This window comes from Triticum aestivum, chromosome 3D, assembly GCF_018294505.1.
Source record: "Triticum aestivum cultivar Chinese Spring chromosome 3D, IWGSC CS RefSeq v2.1, whole genome shotgun sequence".
Classification (NCBI taxonomy): Eukaryota; Viridiplantae; Streptophyta; class Magnoliopsida; order Poales; family Poaceae; genus Triticum; species Triticum aestivum.
The window spans coordinates 498,123,873-498,139,521 of NC_057802.1; positions in this window are offsets into that span (position 1 = coordinate 498,123,873).

Below are 15,649 nucleotides of genomic sequence, written 5' to 3' on the forward strand. Positions count from 1 at the left end.
GGAGGAGGGAGGCGCCCAAGGCTGTAGGTTGCTGCCCTCCCTCCCCCCACTATTTATAGGACCCCTGGGGGGGCGCCAGCCCTTGGGAGATCAAATCTCCAATGGGGGCGGCGGCCAAGTGGGGGGGAACGGGTGCCTTGCCCCCCAAGGCAAGGGGGAAGCTCCCCCCCTAGGGTTCCCAACCCTAGGCGCATGGGGGGAGGCCCAAGGGGGGCGCCCCAGCCCACTAAGCGCTGGTTCCCTTCCACTTTCAGCCCACGGGGCCCTCCGGGATAGGTGGCCCCACCCGGTGGACCCCGGTACCCTTCCAGTGGTCCCGGTACAATACCGGTAACCCCCGAAACTTTCCCGGTGGCCGAAACTTGACTTCCTATATATAATTCTTCACCTCCAGACCATTCCGGAGCCTCTCGTGATGTCCGGGATCTCATCCGGGACTCCGAACAACTTTCGGGTTTCCGCATACATATATCTCTACAACCCTAGCGTCACCGGACCTTAAGTGTGTAGACCCTACGGGTTCGGGAGACATGCAGACATGACCGAGACGCCTCTCCGGTCAATAACCAACAGCGGGATCTGGATACCCATGTTGGCTCCCACATGTTCCACGATGATCTCATCGGATGAACCACGGTGTCGAGGATTCAATCAATCCGTATGCAATTCCCTTTGTCAATCGGTATGTTACTTGCCCGAGATTCGATCGTCGGTATCCCAATACCTTGTTCAATCTCGTTACCGGCAAGTCTCTTTACTCGTACCGCAATGCATGATCCCGTGACTAACGCCTTAGTCACATTGAGCTCATTATGATGATGCATTACCGAGTGGGCCCAGAGATACCTCTCCGTCACACGGAGTGACAAATCCCAGTCTCGATCCGTGCCAACCCAACAGACACTTTCGGAGATACCCGTAGTGCACCTTTATAGTCACCCAGTTACGTTGTGACGTTTGGCACACCCAAAGCACTCCTACGGTATCCGGGAGTTGCACGATCTCATGGTCTAAGGAAAAGATACTTGACATTGGAAAATCTCTAGCAAACGAAACTACACGATCTTTTATGCTATGCTTAAGATTGGGTCTTGTCCATCACATCATTCTCCTAATGATGTGATCCCGTTATCAATGAAATCCAATGTCCATAGTCAAGAAACCATGACTATCTGTTGATCAACGAGCTAGTCAACTAGAGGCTTACTAGGGACAGGTTGTGGTCTATGTATTCACACATGTATTACGATTTCCGGACAATACAATTATAGCATGAATAATAGACTATTATCATGAACAAAGAAATATAATAATAACCATTTATTATTGCCTCTAGGGCATATTTCCAACAGTCTCCCACTTGCACTAGAGTCAATAATCTAGTTACATTGTGATGAATCGAACACCCATTGCGTCCTGGTGTTGATCATGTTTTGCCCTAGGGAGAGGTTTAGTCAACGGATCTGCTACATTCAGGTCCGTATGTACTTTACAAATATCTATGTCTCCATTTTGAACACTTTCACGAATGGAGTTGAAGCGACGCTTGATATGCCTGGTCTTCCTGTGAAACTTGGGCTCCTTCGCAAGGGCAATGGCTCCAGTGTTGTCACAGAAGAAAGTCATCGGGCCAACGCATTGGGAATCACCCCTAGGTCGGTAATGAACTCCTTCATCCAGACTGCTTCCTGTGCTGCCTCCGAGGCTGCCATGTACTCCGCTTCACATGTAGATCCCGCCACGACGCTTTGCTTGCAACTGCACCAGCTTACTGCTCCTCCATTCAATATATACACGTATCCGGTCTGTGACTTCGAGTCATCCAGACCTGTGTCGAAGCTAGCGTCGACGTATCCCTTTACGACGAGCTCTTCGTCACCTCCATAAACGAGAAACATATCCTTAGTCCTCTTCAGGTACTTCAGGATATTCCTGACCGCTGTCCAGTGTTCCTTGCCGGGATTACTTTGGTACCTTCCTACCAAACTTACGGCAAGGTTTACATCGGGTCTGGTACACAGCATGGAATACATAATAGACCCTATGGCCGAGGCATAGGGGATGACACTCATCTCTTCTATATCTTCTGCCGTGGTCGGGCATTGAGCCGTGCTCAATTGCACACCTTGCAATACAGGCAAGAACCCTTTCTTGGACTGATCCATACTGAACTTCTTCAATATCTTGTCAAGGTATGTACTCTGTGAAAGACCAATGAGGCTTCTTGATCTATCTCTATAGATCTTGATGCCTAATATATAAGCAGCTTCTCCAAGGTCCTTCATTGAAAAACACTTATTCAAATAGGCCTTTATACTTTCCAAGAATTCTATATCATTTCCCATCAATAGTATGTCATCCACATATAATAAGAGAAACGCTACAGAGCTCCCACTCACTTTCTTGTAAACACAGGCTTCTCCATAAGTCTGTGTAAACCCAAACGCTTTGATCATCTCATCAAAGCGAATGTTCCAACTCCGAGATGCTTGCACCAGCCCATAGATTGAGCGCTGGAGCTTGCATACTTTGTTAGCATTCTTAGGATCGACAAAACCTTCCGGCTGCATCATATACAACTCTTCCTTAAGGAAGCCGTTAAGGAATGCCGTTTTGACGTCCATCTGCCATATCTCATAATCATAGTATGCGGCAATTGCTAACATGATTCGGACGGACTTCAGCTTCGCTACGGGTGAGAAAGTCTCATCGTAGTCAACCCCTTGAACTTGTCGATAACCCTTAGCGACAAGTCGAGCTTTGTAGATGGTCACATTACCATCTGCGTCCGTCTTCTTCTTAAAGATCCATTTGTTTTCTATGGCTCGCCGCTCATCGGGCAAGTCAGTCAAAGTCCATACTTTGTTTTTATACATGGATTCTATCTCGGATTTCATGGCTTCTAGCCATTTGTCGGAATCCGGGCCCGCCATCGCTTCTTCATAGTTCGAAGGTTCACCGTTGTCTAACAACATGATTTCCAGGACAGGGTTGCCGTACCACTCTGGTGCGGAACGTGTCCTTGTGGACCTACGAAGTTCAGTAACTTGATCTGAAGCTTCATGATCATCATCATTAACTTCCTCCCCAGTCGGTGTAGGCACCACAGGAACATTTTCCCGCGCTGCAGTACTTTCCGGTTCGGAAGGGGTGACTATCACCTCATCAAGTTCCACTTTCCTCCCACTCAATTCTTTTGAGAGAAACTCCTTCTCCAGAAAGGACCCGTTCTTGGCAACGAAGATCTTGCCTTCGGATCTGAGGTAGAAGGTATACCCAATAGTTTCCTTAGCGTATCCTATGAAGACGCATTTTTCCGACTTGGGTTCGAGCTTTTCTGGTTGAAGTTTCTTGACATAAGCATCGCATCCCCAAACTTTTAGAAACGACAGCTTAGGTTTCTTCCCAAACCATAATTCATACGGTGTCGTCTCAACGGATTTCGACGGAGCCCTATTTAAAGTGAATGCGGCAGTCTCTAAAGCATAGCCCCAAAATGAGAGCGGTAAATCGGTAAGAGACATCATAGATCGCACCATATCCAATAGAGTGCGATTATGATGTTCGGACACACCATTTCTCTGAGGTGTTCCAGGCGGCATGAGTTGTGAAACTATTCCACATTTCCTTAAGTGTGCACCAAACTCGTGACTTAAATATTCTCCACCACGATCTGATCGTAGGAATTTTATTCTCCTGTCACGTTGATTCTCAACCTCACTCTGAAATTCTTTGAAATTTTCAAAGGTTTCAGACTTGTGTTTCATCAGGTAGACATATCCATATCTACTTAAATCATCAGTGAGAGTGAGAACATAACGATATCCTCCGCGAGCCTCAACACTCATTGGACCACACACATCGGTATGTATGATTTCCAATAAGTTGGTTGCTCGCTCCATTGTTCCGGAGAACGGAGTCTTGGTCATCTTACCCATGAGGCATGGTTCGCACGTGTCAAATGATTCGTAATCAAGAGACTCCAAAAGTCCATCTGCATGGAGCTTCTTCATGCGCTTGGCACCAATGTGACCAAGGCGGCAGTGCCACAAGTATGTGGGACTATCGTTATCAACTTTACATCTTTTGGTATTCACACTATGAACATGTGTAACATCACGTTCGAGATTCATCAAAAATAAACCATTGACCAGCGGGGCATGACCATAAAACATATCTCTCAAATAAATAGAACAACCATTATTCTCGGATTTAAATGAGTAGCCATCTCGAATTAAACGAGATCCAGATACAATGTTCATGCTCAAAGCTGGCACTAAATAACAATTATTGAGGTTTAAAACTAATCCCGTGGGTAGATGCAGAGGTAGCGTGCCGACGGCGATCACATCGACCTTGGAACCATTCCCGACGCGCATCGTCACCTCGTCCTTTGCCAGTCTCCATTTATTCCGTAGTTCCTGCTTTGAGTTACAAATATGAGCAACCGCACTGGTATCAAACACCCAGGAGCTACTACGAGTACTGGTAAGGTACACATCAATTACTTGTATATCACATATACCTTGGGTGTTGCCGGCCGTCTTCTTGTCCGCTAAATATTTGGGGCAGTTCCGCTTCCAGTGACCACTTCCCTTGCAATAAAAGCACTCAGTCCCGGGCTTGGGTCCATTCTTTGACTTCTTCCCAGTAACTGGTTTACCGGGCGCGGCAACTCCCTTGCCGTCCTTCTTGAAGTTCTTATTACCCTTGCCCTTCTTGAACTTGGTGGTTTTATTCACCATCAACACTTGATGTTCTTTTCTGATCTCCCCTTCCGCTGATTTCAGCATTGAATATACCTCGGGAATGGTCTTTTCCATCCCCTGCATATTGTAGTTCATCACAAAGCTCTTGTAGCTTGGTGGAAGCGACTGGAGGATTCTGTCAATGACCGCGTCATCCGGGAGATTAACTCCCAGCTGAGACAAGCGGTTGTGCAACCCAGACATTTTGAGTATGTGCTCACTAACAGAACTGCTCTCCTCCATTTTACAGCTAAAGAACTTGTCGGAGACATCATATCTCTCGACCCGGGCATGAGCTTGAAAAACCAGTTTCAGCTCCTCGAACATCTCATATGCTCCATGTTTCTCAAAACGCTTTTGAAGACCCGGTTCTAAGCTGTAAAGCATGCCGCACTGAACGAGGGAGTAATCATCAGCACGTGATTGCCAAGCGTTCATAACGTCTTGGTTCTGTGGGATTGGTGCATCACCTAGCGGTGCTTCTAAGACATAATCTTTCTTGGCTACTATGAGGATGAGCCTCAGGTTCCGGACCCAGTCCGTATAGTTGCTGCCATAATCTTTCAGCTTGGTTTTCTCTAGGAACGCGTTGAAATTGAGGACAACGTTGGCCATTTGATCTACAATACATAGTGTAAAGATTTTAGACTAAGTTCATGATAATTGAGTTCATCTAATCAAATTATTTAATGAACTCCCACTCAGATAGACATCCGTCTAGTCATCTAAGTGAAACATGATCCGAGTTTAACTAGGCCGTGTCCGATCATCACGTGAGACGGACTAGTCAAGATCGGTGAACATCTCCATGTTGATCGTATCTTCTATACGACTCATGCTCGACCTTTCGGTCCTCCGTGTTCCGAGGCCATGTCTGTACATGCTAGGCTCGTCAAGTCAACCTAAGTGTATTGCGTGTGTTCCGAGGCCATGTCTGTACATGCTAGGCTCGTCAACACCCGTTGTATTCGAACGTTAGAATCTATCACACCCGATCATCATGTGGTGCTTCGAAACAACGAACCTTCGCAACGGTGCACAGTTAGGGTGAACACTTTCTTGAAATTATTATAAGGGATCATCTTACTTACTACCGTCGTTCTAAGCAAATAAGATGCAAAAACATGATAAACATCACATGCAATCAAATAGTGACATGATATGGCCCATATCATCATGATCCTTTGATCTCCATCTTCGGGGCACCATGATCATCTTCGTCACCGGCATGACACCATGATCTCCATCATTGTGTCTTCATGAAGTCGTCACGCCAACGATTACTTCTACTTCTATGGCTAACGCGTTTAGCAATGAAGTAAAGTAATTTACATGGCGTTATTCAATGACACGCAGGTCATACAAAATAATAAAGACAACTCCTATGGCTCCTGCCGGTTGTCATACTCATCGACATGCAAGTCGTAATTCCTATTACAAGAATATGATCAATCTCATACATCACATATATCATTCATCACATCTTCTGGCCATATCACATCACATAGCACTTGCTGCAAAAACAAGTTAGACGTCCTCTAATTTTTGTTGCAAGTTTTTACGTGGTTTGTAGGTTTCTAGCAAGAACATTTTCTTACCTACGTATGGCTACAACGTGATTTGCCAATTTCTATTTACCCTTCATAAGGACCCTTTTCATCGAATCCGTTCTGACTAAAGTAGGAGAGACAGACACCCGCTAGCCACCTTATGCATCTAGTGCATGTCAGTCGGTGGAACCTGTCTCACGTAAGTGTACGTGTAAGGTCAGTCCGGGCCGCTTCATCCTACAATGCCGCCGAAACAAGAAAAGACAAGTAGCGGCAAGAAGAATTGGCAAACTCAACGCCCACAACTTCTTTGTGTTCTACTCGTGCATAGTAACTACGCATAGACCTGGCTCATGATGCCACTGTTGGGAATCGTAGCATAATTTAAAATTTTCCTACGCTCACCAAGATGCATCTATGGAGTCTACTAGCAACGAGGGGAAAGGAGTGCATCTACATACCCTTGTAGATCGCGAGCGGAAGCATTCCAATGAACGTGGATGACGGAGTCGTACTCGCCGTGATCCAAATCACCGATGACCGAGTGCCGAACGGACGGCACCTCCGCGTTCAACACACGTACGGTGCAGAGACGTCTCCTCCTTCTTGATCCGGCAAGGGGGAAGGAGAGGTTGATGGAGATCCAACAGCACGACGGCGTGGTGGTGGATGCAGCGGGTCTCCGGGAGGGCTTCGCCGAGCTTCTGCGAGAGAGAGAGAGACAGGTGTTGCAGGGGAGGAGGGAGGCGCCCAAGGCTGTAGGTTGCTGCCCTCCCTCCCCCCCCCACTATTTATAGGACCCCTGGGGGGGCGCCAGCCCTTGGGAGATCAGATCTCCAAGGGGTGTGGCGGCCAAGTGGGGGGGAACGGGTGCCTTGCCCCCCAAGGCAAGGGGGAAGCTCCCCCCACCCCCCAGGGTTCCCAACCCTAGGCGCATGGGGGGAGGCCCAAGGGGGGCGCCCCAGCCCACTAAGGGCTGGTTCCCTTCCACTTTCAGCCCACGGGGCCCTCCGGGATAGGTGGCCCCACCCGGTGGACCCCCGGTACCCTTCCGGTGGTCCCGGTACAATACCGGTAACCCCCGAAACTTTCCCGGTGGCCGAAACTTGACTTCCTATATATAATTCTTCACCTCCGGACCATTCCGGAGCCTCTCGTGACATCCGGGATCTCATCCGGGACTCCGAACAACTTTCGGGTTTCCGCATACATATATCTCTACAACCCTAGCGTCACCGGACCTTAAGTGTGTAGACCCTACCGGTTCGGGAGACATGCAGACATGACCGAGACGCCTCTCCGGTCAATAACCAACAGCGGGATCTGGATACCCATGTTGGCTCCCACATGTTCCACGATGATCTCATCGGATGAACCACGGTGTCGAGGATTCAATCAATCCGTATGCAATTCCCTTTGTCAATCGGTATGTTACTTGCCCGAGATTCGATCGTCGGTATCCCAATACCTTGTTCAATCTCGTTACCGGCAAGTCTCTTTACTCGTACCGCAATGCATGATCCCGTGACTAACGCCTTAGTCACATTGAGCTCATTATGATGATGCATTACCGAGTGGGCCCAGAGATACCTCTCCGTCACACGGAGTGACAAATCCCAGTCTCGATCCGTGCCAACCCAACAGACACTTTCGGAGATACCCGTAGTGCACCTTTATAGTCACCCAGTTACGTTGTGACGTTTGGCACACCCAAAGCACTCCTACGGTATCCGGGAGTTGCACGATCTCATGGTCTAAGGAAAAGATACTTGACATTGGAAAAGCTCTAGCAAACGAAACTACACGATCTTTTATGCTATGCTTAAGATTGGGTCTTGTCCATCACATCATTCTCCTAATGATGTGATCCCGTTATCAATGACATCCAATGTCCATAGTCAGGAAACCATGACTATCTGTTGATCAACGAGCTAGTCAACTAGAGGCTTACTAGGGACAGGTTGTGGTCTATGTATTCACACATGTATTACGATTTCCGGACAATACAATTATAGCATGAATAATAGACTATTATCATGAACAAAGAAATATAATAATAACCATTTATTATTGCCTCTAGGGCATATTTCCAACAGGGAATATATGCACGTAGTCCCTAACAACATTGAAAGCATTGTCTTTTAAACTGGGAATAACTGGAATGGGGTTCCAATCTGCAGGAATTGGCCGTCTCTGCAGTTGGGATAGGTCTTCGGCCGGTGGACTTGATGTACTTTTTGCTGGAGTGGGATTTTTCTGTGGTACGGCTGGTGCTATGGCAACTAATCGGCATACCTTTTGCTGGAGTGCAGGTCCTGTGTGGTGGGGCTAGTGGTGTGGCCAGTGAAGTATGGGTATAGTCTGCTGGAGTCGGTCCTACGTGTTGTGTCACTGGTTGCACATCCAATATAAGTGGGGTGCTGTCTGATTTCTCCGGCACAACCACATTTTTCAAGGACTTTGTTGGTGCCCCTTCAGGTTCGGCAATCACCCTCTTCCTTTTTGATGTCTGATGAACAAGAACAGCGTTTGAGTGGAAAAACATGGTACGATGACAGATGGAATATGTATTGATAATGGATGGGCATGGCATCTCGACATATATGATGAGTAAACTAAGCTGATGGTGGTGCAACAAAGTAGAAGAAATGCAAGACAACATATGCGAGATACGCGCAATCAATAAAACCTTGCCAAATTAGAGCAGGCACCTTGATGAGTGAACATGACAGGCCATCTGCCTTTGACTCCTCGAGGTTAGAATAGTCATTAGGATCATATTCTGAACAAGAATCTATAGGTGGGGAGCATATGAGTTTCAGTGCATCCAGAATGGCACTCAATGCCTTGGTGCCAATTTTGTAAGTCATTGCAGTGTTCCACAGTATTCTTCTGATGTGCGGATTCTGATATTCACTGTAATTACGTATAATATCTGAGAACCATGAAAACATAAATAGTTGTGAGATTATGTTTGTAATGCAGAGGATATTCTAATATAGGGGCGCCCCTGTAAACACTTGTGTGCTATCACTGGATTCTGATGAGAGAGCTCATGTGTGCTGTAATATGGTGCGTGCATTTATATAATCTGGCACAAGTACACAAAAAATAGGCTCCAGAAGTAAGGATAGTTGGCAGATGATAGGTTCAAAATATACTGTATAGAGAGTTTATTGCCAAACCATGATAACAAGAGCACACAGCAACTAGGCAGATCATAGTGTACATAAAAGGGGTACACCATAACCACGATATATAAATCGGGAAAGTGGAACTGGCTTGAAAATACGGTGTTCTATTGCCGCTAGTAATTGAAAGCCTATCGATCAAGTACATGCCAGCGCTATCAGCTGTTGACGGCAGATGTCCCTGCTCCCCTTCCTGACAAGGAACATACTGTACGTACTAAATACAGAATAACAAAAGAGGAACATGTTAAAGAACAGAAGAGGAAGCATATTCTTGAGGTTCTGCTTAATTGCATTCAATGTTGGTTGCCCACTCATGATGAATCACAGCGCCCAAAGAAATGCAATTCCATGTTGTCTCTCTATATGTGGCAATTTTGAACAAGAGTCATTAGGATCATATTCTGAACAAGAGTCAACAGGTGGGGAGCGTATGAGTTTCATTGCATTCAGGTTGGCACTCAATGCCTTGGTGCCAATTTTGTAAGTCATTGCGGTGTTTAGCTTCAAGAGTGGACAGCTGCTAGTGCGACACAAAGCAGCTACACAGATCATAGTGTAGATATAACGGAAAACCATAAGCATCAGAGTAAAATCAGCAAAGTGGAACTTGCTGGAATATATGTGCTAGTATTGCCGGTACGGCTAGAATGGCTTCGGATACCGGCTCTCTTCAACTGAAGGTGCGGTACTGTTAATATCAGTGTAACTCTCAAAGGCGACACAGCTCCCTGCATTTTCTTGCTATTCTTATAGGATTCAAGTGGGCAGACCACTACAAATCCTATTCCCATGTTTACAAAAACCTACGAATCAAAGAGGCCCGACGAGTTCAAAGTGTCCATACCAACCGACCGTATAGACCTCTACACTGCAAATGTCCGTGCTCATCTTCACTACAAGGAACATACTATACTACTATCATACTCCCTCCATTCCAAAATATAAGTCTTGGTAGAGATTTCCACTATGGATCACATACAGATGTATCCGGATACATTTTAGAGTGTAGATTCACTCATTTTGCTCCATATGTAGTCCATGGTGGAATCTATACAAAGACTTGTATTTAGGAACGGAGAGAGTACTTATTAAAGAAGAACGGAAGAGGAACATGGTAAAGAAGAGCAACCAGATTTTGGATAATAAAATGTTCGTTGCGCAGTGCCCACACATGATGAACCAGAGCGCATTAAGAAAGCAACTCCCTGCTGTCTCTCTATATGTGGTGCACGTGCTTTTTAGAAAGTAAAGTAGGAACATTAGCTGACCAATTAAATGTTATCTGTTTTAGTAATATCAGCATCATATCAGATTCGTACTTGAGCAACAAGTTTGGAATTATGAGTGGCACGTTGTTTAGCTTGATGGATTCAGGAGCAGTGCTAAGCAGGTACGATGATGGTACTGAATATAAAGGCATGTCTGCATTTGGGTCTGTCGACCATTTCACGCGGTTGGATGATGATCCTATGTCTCCTAACCCTTCTTCTTCCTCGTCTCTGATTCTTCCCATACAAAACACCATACGGGCCGCCGGCCGGACCATTGGCCCCCACCGCCTGTGTTCCCCCGCCACCCCATCCCCCGCCCCACCCGCGTCGAGTTTTCTTCGTTCGGCGAGGCCCCACCACCGCCCCCCCCCAACAACCAAAGTCCCCACCCGAGCCCCTTCGTTCGCACCGGCGAACTCCGGCGAGCTCTGAAAAATTGACTGACCCAATTTTGAAATTTAGTCTACTGTGATTTAACTAGTGTGGAATATAAAAGGGGGAAATCATAAGCATTGGGAGTATAGTGTTGAGCGTGCCATGGCGGATCTGAAGGTGCAAACCGGACAAAGGCAACTTCTCAACCAATGTTTGCTCTCAACTAGCAAGTAAGTGATGGACAAGAAATCAGAGTAAAGCAGTGGCGATCTATTTTCTTGCTGCGATAAATAAGTTGAGCAGATACGAAAGAGTACCTCCTTTGGTGCGGTGCCGTGTATGCATCTGCTGAGAATTTGACGGTGCTGCGGTAGCGATGGCTGTTGGCAGCGTGGAAGCAGATCTAGGAGGATAGACGGTGGCGGCAGGGCGCGGTGGACGAGACGGTCGTAGGAGCGGCGCCGGCAAGGTGGACGACAGCGGGGATGAAGCGAGAGGGCGGGATGCAAGGATCCCGGTCCGAAGCCGTGGATGAGAGAGGTCAATCTCTTGTAATGGACGGCGGCGTCGGGGTATCAGCTCCGGCATGGTGGAGGAGGACAGCGGTGGATGGGGTGGCGGACGGAGGAGGCTGGGGTGGAGAGGGTGTTTTGGCGCCCACGGAGTACGAATGGGGAAATGGAGGTGGAGAGGAAGGGGGAACCATGTCTTCAGGGCGCGCTTGTCTCAAATGCGAGGAAATTTACAAACTTAGCCCCCGTTTCAAATTTCCTACATCACAGCAATATTAGTCGGTTGGGGATAGGACGGTAATCTTGCATACACCGAATATTTGCCGACGAGAGTTTGTTTTTGGCGCCCACCGTGTATGAATCGGGGAGGGAGTCGATTTCAACCGAGGACACACTGTGTTTTGGCGCCCACCGTGTATGAATCCGGGTGAGAGGCGGTTATGTCACGTTCGAGTGAAATTACAAACCTACCCCTATCGAAACCTATAGAAATCAAGCAGATAGGCTTTGCGTGGCAGGGATAGGCAGTAGTAATTTCCATCTCGCAGATTTTGGTTTCGGGCGGTTACTGTCGTGGTTTTGTCACGGCAGATGTCCTAGGTGTAAGGACTTAGTCGTGAGGCCAGCACATCTATGTAGTAGCTTGAGAGGGGTTGATCGGGATGAGAGACGCGAGGCGGATCATCACACAAGACAAGGAATTTAGACAGCTTCGGGCCCTGGCAAACATCATCCGGCAATAGCCCTACATGTTGTTTGAGGCTAGATCTCATTACGCTCATGAGGGAGTCACCATAAACCGGCTCTCCTCTAGTTGTGTCTAGCCCTAGAGATTATTGATTGTTCTCTGTCCCTCTTTGGGGAGCCCTGCCCCTCCTTATATATGTTGAAGGGGCGGGTTACATATGGAGTCCTATTAGGATTAGGACTAGTCTATCTCTAATACAAACCGGATACAAGTCCAGGTCTTAACTCCTTGTAAGGTAAATATTCCTTATGCCTTTCCTTGTAAACCGGACCACCATAGTATGAACCGGCCTTCATGAACCGTCCGTTGGGCCACCGGGTCTTGTCGCTCCTCTGACCAGCCTGCCGGATTACCAATGAATCGTAAACCGCCAGTTCCAAACGGGTCGCGAGTGAACCGTCAAGTCTTAGCTGGGTCTCAAGCAAACCGCTAAGTCCGGCCGGGTTATACTTCCGGTCGGTTTATGCCGCGGGGTATATCCCCGACATTAGCCCCGAGTTTAATTTGAATTTATCCATGTTAAACTGATCCTGCAAAATAACTCAAGAACAAACTTGATAGGTAGTGCTCCGGGTTAAATATTTTCCTGAACCGGGACCTGATTATCCTTAAGTCCAATTGTCATTTCCTTCATCTAGAAATCTAGGTTAACAAGCCAGCTTCATACTCAATTTGCTGACATTGGTTTCTCACAGAGAAATATTGTGAAGAATAATCCACTTGAGTCGGCTTCCAAAGCGCCGGTTTTAAGAAATATGGGTCTTGAAATACTTATCTGATATTCAGCCGGTTTGAAGATGTAAAACTTGCCGGTTTAATATTACCAAAATTGCCGGTTTATAAATATTGATGGCACCGGGTCATAATTGTTGTCGACACCGGGTCATGTAATTGATCTTCCTGATTTGCTCAAAACTGATAAACTGAAGACGTTCCTCCTTTATATGCATAATACCTGTAGCCCCCAAGTCTTAAGAGGAGAACATAGTGATAACTTAAGACTTGCTCCAATAAGTGTTTCAACCTTGAAGAAATCCAGTTTGTTCATCTCAATCATATAAACTGAATACTCCATATATGTAGCCCCCAAGTGCCGGGTTGTCATGCTTGCAGCAACCTGGGACTTGTAATTGCTTATAAAAACTTCAATCAGTGTAGCCCCCAAGGGCCGGGTCATTATGCAATAATGAGCAGGGACTTTGTAAATATAATCATGTAGACTTGAGCAGTGATGTGTAGCCCCCAAGGGCCGGCTCCTTACAATGTGATGAGTCGGGTCTTCAATAAGACTAGTAAAAATGACTTTGCATTAGCCCCCAAGTGTCATGGTTCATGCTTGCAGCGACATGAGACTTGCATGTAATCTCAATTTGAATAATGTAGCCCCCAAGTGCCGGGTTGTAAGCATGCAGCGACTCGGGATTATTCCTTCCATTGTAGAATAAATCATATCCTTTGATAAAATAATAGCCATTGCGCTAAAGCGACTTTGAAAACCTCAATAATACCGGTTATTAATAACCATAAAAATCCAGCCATGTTGGCTATTCAAGATAATATAATCCGGTATGAAAACCTTATTCATTCAATATCATAATGAAAATTCAGCCAAGTTTGGCTATTTGAATAATATAACCCAATGATTTATAAGTGCATGATTCCAATGGCGCAATCCAAATATACACTGGCGACTTATAGTCCAAAGCCAGGCCGGGTTAACAAACACCGGATAATCTCTCATCATATACTAGCGACTTATCGTCTTAAAGCCAGGCCGGTTTAATAAACACTGGATAATTTATCATCATGCTTTATTCAACCTGTTTCTGCATACAACAAATTTAAAGTGTCCTGGCGGTTTACCGCCGGACGGGTCATAATGCCCAACATATAACCCAGGTTTATAACCAAGGCTGCACTTAAGAACAATCAAATATGAAATAGATCATACCTGTGACCTTTAGGCATAGTGTTGGCTGACCAACCTTGTAATGAGGGTAATAACCCTAATCCGGAGTAAAAGGAACTCATGTTATATGATGCCGGTTGACAATAAAACCGTTCCGGGTTGTGATAAACACCGGTTTATTCCATACTGGTGACTATGAGTCAAAACCAGACCGGGCTGATAGTCTCCGGATTATAACTTGACCATGTACTGACAACTTGTAGTTGACAGCCTAACTGGGTTGATAAACACCGGTTTGAAAACATCACAAATCTTATCAAATGAAATAGAAACTTAGCAAAAGGCAAATAAAACCGTTGTAGTCGAGGCTTTTCACGGGCTGCCAGGCCCCAAATTTGATCAAGAGGTGTAGCTATGGTTCGGGTTCGACCAAGCCCCCAAGTGATGCTGTGGCATTACGCCTATCAAGAGGTGTAGCTATGGTTCGGGTTCGACCAAGCCCCCAAGTGATGTTGTGGCATTACGCCGATCAAGAGGTGTAGCTATGGTTCGGGTTCGACCAAGCCCCCAAGTGATGCTGTGGCATTACGCCGATCAAGAGGTGTAGCTATGGTTCGGATACGACAAGGCCCCCAAGTGATGCTGTGGCATTGCGCCGATCAAGAGGTGTAGCTATGGTTCGGATACGACCAAGCCCCCAAGTGATCAATAATATGATAAGCCAATAAGTCAGGATACCCATGTTTGAACCGCGCATCATGGCAGCAGGTCCTCTTCGGCAACCTTTAACTTTTTGCAAGAGATAAATTCTTCTTGAACCGGGATTTTGAACCGGATATTGAGAGCTTCAAGCTTTGTGGGAGAACAGATTTCCCTTAAACCGGATTGCAAACCGGAATCTTCATTTTCAGCCGGAAATTTTCTGACGGCCTTTCAAGTCGAACTTGCGAGAAGTTAATTCCTTTTTGAACCGGACATTTTTAAACCGGATTTGAGCGCTTGAGAGCTTTGTGGGAGACAGATTTCCCTTGAACCGGATTGTAAACCAGATATTTGAGAGCGAAACTGACTTCCCTTGAACTGGATTTTAAACTAGAATCCTTTCTGATGACCCGAATCTTCTTCATTGAGCCGGGATTTTGTAACTATCATATACTTTCTAAGCCGGAAATTTTCTGACGGCCTTTAAATTTTCATCAATATAACAGTAGCCTCTGGGACCGGGTTATCTTTCCCTCCATCATCCTGGGGTTCTCAAATTTGCTTAAACTGGCAAGATTTGCTGAGCCATGTCATCGTAGCCCCCGAGTCTCAAAGCTGACTCGAGGAGTTGGCTTGAGAC